Raw genomic sequence first — 7,813 nt, 5'->3', positions numbered from 1 at the left:
TGTGCTAGGTCACTCTAAATCTCTGCTCTTAGAACTCTTTTATATGTATATATATTTCCTTATATATATTCTGTATATATATATTCTTTGCGTCAGCGAAAACAACATACTGCAGTGACAGGATATTGACAGTGCCATCAGTTCCCTGCTTTACTTGTAGCAAGTTAGGGTGTTTTTGATGTTTTGGACATTGTACCTGGTAGTTGTATAACAGGGTTGTTCATTAAGTTTTTAAGAATGCATTAAACAAGTACTTGCCTAGGATGATTTGGATAGGGATGATCCTGTCTTGATCAGGGGGTTTAACTAGATGACCTCCTACCATCCCTTCAACCCCTACTTTTTATGGTTTTATAGCTGAACAGTTACTTTACTCTTGAAAATAGTCCTATTCTTGATAGGACAAAGACTGCTCATGTTATTAATTGCCAACAATATACACAAGGGGGTTATCATTTGATCCTGCTTGGCTGCTCAGGAGGCTCTGGGGAGAGACATATTTTTGCTAGGCCCCTTGCAGGTGTGTAGACATTCCATACTCCAGGCATCTAGGCACCATATAAAAAGCCCTTAGACATAATTTTAAAATTAATTATATTATTCTCTTCTGGTGAAAAAACTTACACTAGGTTGATATATATGGAGAAAGGAAAGCATTAACTTTCCTTGAAAAGTAGAGAATAATAGTTCTAGAACTTCTTTAAAATTTGGAGTATTTCTCAGATCTCTTGGGCCTAGAATACTTTGGCCTATTGCAACCTTTCTCCCTCTGGTTCTTCTTCTTCTCTTCATATGAAATAACATGCAGATGTTTTGCTGTAGATGAGGTGCTGTAGAAATCCATCATAACAACTGGGTGAGGTTTTATTTAAAAAAAATACTACTTAAAAGGCGTGTCTACACATGATGCTATGTTGCCGTACAATGCACTACGGCGACGTAACATTCGTGGGTGTTGCCATGGTGATGAGCTACCTCATTATAGCAGATCACTACAATGATGCAGTATCTAAAAATAACCTGCACTGCCCAGATGGTGCAGTAATGGCTGTTACTGTACCATCATTTAGTATTTCCTTTTGGAAATAATAATGGCACCAGGGGAGGCACGTGTAGACACACCCAGTGTGTTCTTCCATTTTGATATTTCAGCAGTCAGGAAGCACTACTCAGTAAAGAACTTAATTTATGAGCTATAAGTAAAATCAAGAGATTGAGTATAGTGAAAACAAGTATTTACTGGTTTCAATAGACCTCTTGAAAAAGAATGCCAATAAAGTTCCTTCTTGCATTATAATATCAAAAGGATATAGGATTTATTCTGAACAGGATAAGTTGTACATTGATTTCGTAGTGTTAATGTATGACAAAATGTTCAGAGGTAATTTCAATACACTTGTTCATTAAAAGTTGTTTATAGCTGAAGCCAACCACATTTCCACAAAGCTAATTCAAGCAATAGAATCAGTCTCTACTTTTATGGTAAATCAATGCTTGTAATAGTAAATAAAAACAAATCACCTTCCATAGGAATGGTAGTCCTCCTAAAAATCCATTTTATCTCTCCATAATGAATCTCTAGAATTAAGTCCTCTTTTATTCATTAAATACTAACATTCACAATTAATTTGCTTCACTTTTACAGCTTTTATTTTAATTGCAGTATTATGAACACATTTATGAACAAGCCGGACATATCCACCAACAAGTAAAACTTTGAACTTGAAGTCAAATGTTAATGCAAAACTATCAAAGCAAATGTCTTTTTTAGAGTCAAGAAATATTTATTATTGGTATGCTCACAGGTGCTACTATACATCAGGCTATGTGATCATTTTCATTACAAACATTGTTTTTCAAGGATTTATGGATCAACTGTAAAACTTTGCTCTGGGCTACAATTTAGTATACAAAATCTCAGGCTGGTAACAAATTTAATTATATGACTTTGGATATTTTTTATGTTCAAATGATATAGCAAGAAAAGCTTCTAATATGAGACAGGTTTGTTTTGTTTGAACGTCAAAACAACTGCAACTGAAAAAATAACAAGAAATGGATTTATAAATATTAATGTAATACTAGAATGGTTTGTCATCGTCTGTTGTCATAACTTTACCCCTTCTAATCCTTGCTGCTTGTTGCCTGTTTCTGTTCCCCACTAAGATTACAAAATTCTAGCTAGTAAACTAATATTCTGATGCTACTGGATTTTCTATTGCTTTTCCAGGAATTGTCTCATTATAAGCAAGTACCGCGAAGAAAGATATCTCTTCAGAAATGGACCAGTTATGCTGGCCTATAACATTCACCCTTGAGATAAATATCTGGATCACTTATTTCCTATACAATTGATACTAAGACCAAAACAGAAGTGTGCATTTCTTCTCAAGTGGGTTTTCTGTCTGACCTACTGGAAGATGTGTGGAGCAAGTACATATACCCATTCCAGGAGTGTACTTGGTAGCCGTGTTGGTCTGAGACAAAAAGACATACACAAACCTAGAACTCTTGGTTCCAAAATGATACCTTTTATTAGACCAACTGGAAAATGGCAAGAAAATTGTCCTTTTCTGCAAGCTTTCAGGATCAAAGTCCCTTTGTCAGGCTCTGGGAAGAGTGTATATGGTACAAGATGGTAAAAAGTCCCCATAGGTAGGAAATGAACTTCATTTTTTGCACAGAGGAAGCTGAAGATGGAAGGTTGTCCCTCTAGGCCCATGGGAGTGTCTTTGTGATTCTTTTTTTGTATACCCATTCCAGGCACTTTACACTCAAATGGATGCAACATGCACCATTGGCTTCATGCCAATAAGTGCACCTGAGACAGTGCTGCTTTAAGGCAGCTACATTATATTTGTTTCCAGTAGTTTGAAGAAAGAAGTGGTACTGTACTTGGGAATGCAACTGGGACGCATCATGGACATGCCTATAGATTTCTCCCTGTGCCTGTTGCTTATCAGTGCCTATATTTTGTTTATCAAAGCTAACTTATTTCTTTTCCTTTCTCTCTGTACTTATTATGAATTAAATATCTATGTATGAGCCTAGTAAATCTGAGCCTTTAAATACTTCTATTCAACTGCTGAGATCATTTGTTTTACTTATGTTTTCTACATGCTACATTTCCTCACTCTCTCCAGTAATCCTTGTTTTAGAAGACATGTATCAAACCCTCATATTTGCCTTTCTTATCTTGTCTTTCCTTAAGGCACAATTTTAAATCCTTCCTACAGTTCTTATACTTTTTTATGTTTTACTTGTTCCTATTCTGCTGCCACTGTGATATGCCAATATCAAATGTTCTCCTTTATGTGAATGGAAAGGAGTCAGAAACCATGGATCTGGGCTCAGCAGTCAAGAAAGATGTGCCAGAACTGTGTCATGCTCTCCCTGTTTCTCTCATTATAAAAGCTCCTTTTTGCAGGAACCTTTCATAATTTGGCTTCAGTAATGGCCTTAGAATGGGGGAAGAGATAGGGGACTATGTTGTGTTCAGTTTAAGGCATGGAAACTTGCATTTAATACAGTAATATTTTCATTACTTAATTCTGACACAATCTGCAACTGTGACTCTCTTCAATTTAGAACTCTGATTCCAAACCTAGCCCCAAAGACAGTAATGGCCATATTTTCCTCCTTATTCGTGACATTATTCCATATTTTGTTGGCTTTTAGTTTCTTGCTTCGCAATATTTTTAAGCTTATCAAAATGGAGAAAGAAAGGAAATGCCCCTGGTTCTTCATTATCCAGTTTTCATGCTCTCAAATTAATAGATTAATAGATTCATAGATGTTAGGGTCAGAAGCGACCTCAATAGATCATCGAGTCTGACCCCCTGCATAGGCAGGAAAGAGGGCTGGGTCTAGATGACCCCAGCTAGATGCCTATCTAACCTCCTCTTGAAGACCCCCAGGGTAGAGGAGAGCACCACCTCCCTTGGGAGCCTGTTCCAGACCTTGGCCACTCTAACTGTGAAGAAGTTCTTCTTAATGTCCAGTCTAAATCTGCTCTCTGCTAGCTTATGGCCATTATTATAATGGCCATAATATAATTATTATAATTATAATGTTTCAGTTTATACCTGTTTGCTATGTTAGGCTTCACATTCTGCATGCATCTACAGTAGTTTCTATGCCAAAAATGCAACAGACTAGAAAAGGTCACTGGCTGAGTTGCTAAGCTATGTAGATTTGTGTCATGACTATGTTGGAACTTGCTGCCAGTTTGGTCTTACTTATCTTTGCAATATGGTCCACTTGGTCCAACACTCACCAACTCTTTTTAGTTCAACTCTTAAGTGATGGAGAACTGCCTTATTTTTCCCATTTACTAACACAGTTCCTCTTACCTTCTGATGGTGAGATGATGTCTCTTGGTCAGGACCAGTGTAGTTAGAAGTCAACAACATGTGCTGGACAGTCAGGAAGCCTCCAGGCAATTAATATGGTGGAGCTGTTGATCTCATCTATACCTTTGAACCTGCCTTGGTTCAAAGGAAATACAAAAGTCTCAGAATGAGAGAGACAAATATTCATACTAGGCACATCTACCTGAGATGCTTTACATGAGATTTGAGCAAATTATTGCACAGTAAGCATCACTGTCTACATGTCCAGACACTTACTGAACAGTAATTTGCTCTAATCTCGAGTAAATTGCTACCTGTAAATACATGGTGCACTATGGCACATGTCAACAGTCGACCGGAAGCAAATTTGCTTCTGGTCAGCTGGGCAGCAGGGAGTGAAAGACTGCTCCCTGCCTGCTGCCAAGGTGGGCTCTGCCACTGGAGCCTGGGACCATGTCCCCCTGTCCTAGCAGCAGGGAGCTCCCAGCCCCTGCTCCTCCCAACTCGGCATCCAGCTGCTTACCCCCCCCCCCCCCCCAAGGTACACTTACTAAAAAGGGGGCCACCGGGTGTACACTTATTTAAAAATGTTGAAAACCCTTGAGTTACAGCATATAAAGAACTTGATCCAAAGTACTGTAGCATTTCCATCGATTTTAATGAATTTTGGATCAGGCCCATAACCAGAAATAGTTGTGGTGCTTCCCTTCTGCCCTAGAATGATCTTGTAGCTTACTGGGGATTGGATTTTCCTGAGATGTGGTACAAAACAGGGCTAAAGCAGAACAATTTAAAAGTGAAGGGACTTCACAGAGAAGACTTTTGATTCCAAGGTATTCCAGAAGAACAGGAAGAACAGGATTTAAAGAGTGGACATTTCATCTTCATCTGTGAAGTACAGATGCCAGCTTTGGTGGTGGCTATTTTTCTGTGCCCACTCAGTTATGCTACTGGATTCTATGAATCATTTGATGAATTTGAAATTCACTTTGTTGTTTCTCATGATAACTTTCATCAACCTGAGTTTGCAAAACATTTAAGGGCCAAATATGTTTTCAAGGCAAAATAACAGTTCTCTGAAGTCTTAGAGCCAAATCCTGTTTCGCTTAACGTGCCGAAGCAGTACACATGCAGTCACACAACTGAAGTTTTTGCACTTGCAAACAGTTTGTGATGCAACTGTGGATACACAAGTGAACACATACCCTGTGAACATGTTCTCTTTTTCCTCCAACTGCTATAAATGATTTTTCCTCAGAGCAAGACAGAATCCTAAATTGCATATAAGTGACAAAAAGTACAGCTATACCGATGCATACGTGTGATTTGGGTGTGTGAAATGAAATATAATTTAGCTTTTAATATCACAGATATGTCTCATCAGCTGATATACTTGATCAGACTTATTACTTATAGACAGCACCAGAAGGAGTGTTATGGACCTTTCCTTCATCTCTCAATGGCCCTTTACCTCCTATTAGCTGGCTGGAGGGAATGGGAGCTGACTGGTCCATAGATCTATTTACCATTAATTTAGACCTTTGTGCATGTACTGTTCATCTTTAGAGGAAAATACATATAGGTAAAATGAATGTATTTACCTAGTGAAGGTATTTCAAGCGATTGCAAAAATGTCTGGATGCCCATCACAAATGTTTACAAACGTGTGAACCGAACTGTATACAATTCAGGGTGTCTCAAAAGTTACCCAGAGAACAGTTAGTTCTTCCTGCCTTTGTCAGTTCCCTTATAATACCTGTCAGCAAAGTCTTACCAAAACCACTAGATGGTAAACATAGCTGTATAGTAGCAGCCAACTCTGATGCTAAGGAGTCTTACCATTTCATCAGGGTGGCCACAGATACAAGAATAATTTAAAGGTCTTAGAAATATTTGTTCAACAGGATAATTGTTTATCAATCTGATGAATTGGCTTGACTCTGGGAACAGAGCTCCATGTAAAGTTCAGTGCCTTTGACAGAAAAGGTTTTGGGGTGTTTTATGCAGCTAACAGGGGTGCCCAGACCTGGGTAGTAAATAGGTAATAGATCATGTAACAAGACACTCTATTTATCTTAAGTTTCTCCTGTGACTTATAGAAATTACAATTCAGGGTGAAGAATACATTAAAAAAAAATGTGGGTTTTTTGTGATAACCAGTGTGATAATAAGGCTAGTAAGGGCATTTAAATGGCTTGGTGTAGGTCCTTCTTTCATAAAAAAACCCAACATGTTCCTGGCTCAGAAAATGATATTTCTGATACTATTGCAATGTCAGGATGATCTATTTCTGGAATTTGTACCATTTGTACCCTTATCATCTGTGGGACCAAGGCTCACTAAAAGTGCTGTGCTGAGGGTGTTTAGATCTTATAAAGTTGTATGTTGTCTTTGGTGTGCACTGTGCTACAATGAGTAACATAGCTGTTCTGCTTTCTTTGCAGGATGGCAAGTCTCTCTGACCCATGCAGACAGGTCTGAATAAGGAAGCTTTTGGAGGAGTTATTCAGAATGGATGGAGGCAGGGCAGAAAACAGAAACCCCACAACCATACCTGTATCTAGGGTATGCAGTTATGGAATGGAGGTTGTTCTGTTTAAATTAGAATCTATCATGGACTTTTTTGGTGTTTTCAAGGTTACTGAACTGATGCCACAGATGGCTGGGGACAAGGTTGGAACAGTGCCTTTGCAATTGAGGTATTCAGAAACAGACTGAATATGGAAAGAGGCCTTAGACAAATGTCTTTATCCTAGGAGAGTCAAAGCTTTTGTAGTCATAGTGAATACCAAGCTAGGTCTACTTGACCAGTTGCTAGTTTGCTGCTGTAATAAGAAGGCATTGTTTATTTAGGTATCAAAATGACTAGCTTGGTGACATATGTAGCATTAACAGCATCTGTGGGTTTTGATTCGAAGCTATTGGGTATTGCAGAACAAACTATTTAAAAAATGTGTTCACTGCTCTGATGGTTTGCTGACGTGGGCCAGGCGAACAATTAATTCTGTCTATTTATGAGAAGAAGAGACATCTCAAAGCCAAAGTCTTGGAAGTATTGAGTAAATAAGGAGCTTGACACTTAAATCTAAATCCTGCATTTGTCTTCATTTATCTGCATATCAGGTGAATGCTGTGAAAAATGGTGACAGGTTAAAAATCTAGCTGGAAGGGTAAAGCATCAAGGAGAACCTTAATAATACCACAATTAATGATAACTGTAACTATAAGGGTCCAGAATCCTTAAGTCATGTACAGAGCTCATTGTGCTCAGACTAAAGTGGAATAACTAAGACCATAGAAGGGGAATACATCCAGATAGTTTGCATTTAAGATTTCAAAATGTGTTTAGGCAGACAATTTTCTTTTAACTGCTTATAATTAAAAGTGGGGATTATGTGGGAAACTACCTCGAATAATAAGGTGTGTGGAATTGAATGGTATTGCTTACATTTTTTCTAATT

The sequence above is a fragment of the Alligator sinensis genome, unplaced genomic scaffold, assembly GCF_000455745.1.
Source record: "Alligator sinensis unplaced genomic scaffold, ASM45574v1 scaffold600_1, whole genome shotgun sequence".
In the NCBI taxonomy this organism is placed as follows: Eukaryota; Metazoa; Chordata; order Crocodylia; family Alligatoridae; genus Alligator; species Alligator sinensis.
The sequence above is the reverse complement of the archived record's forward strand: the minus strand, read 5'-3'. Positions refer to the sequence as shown.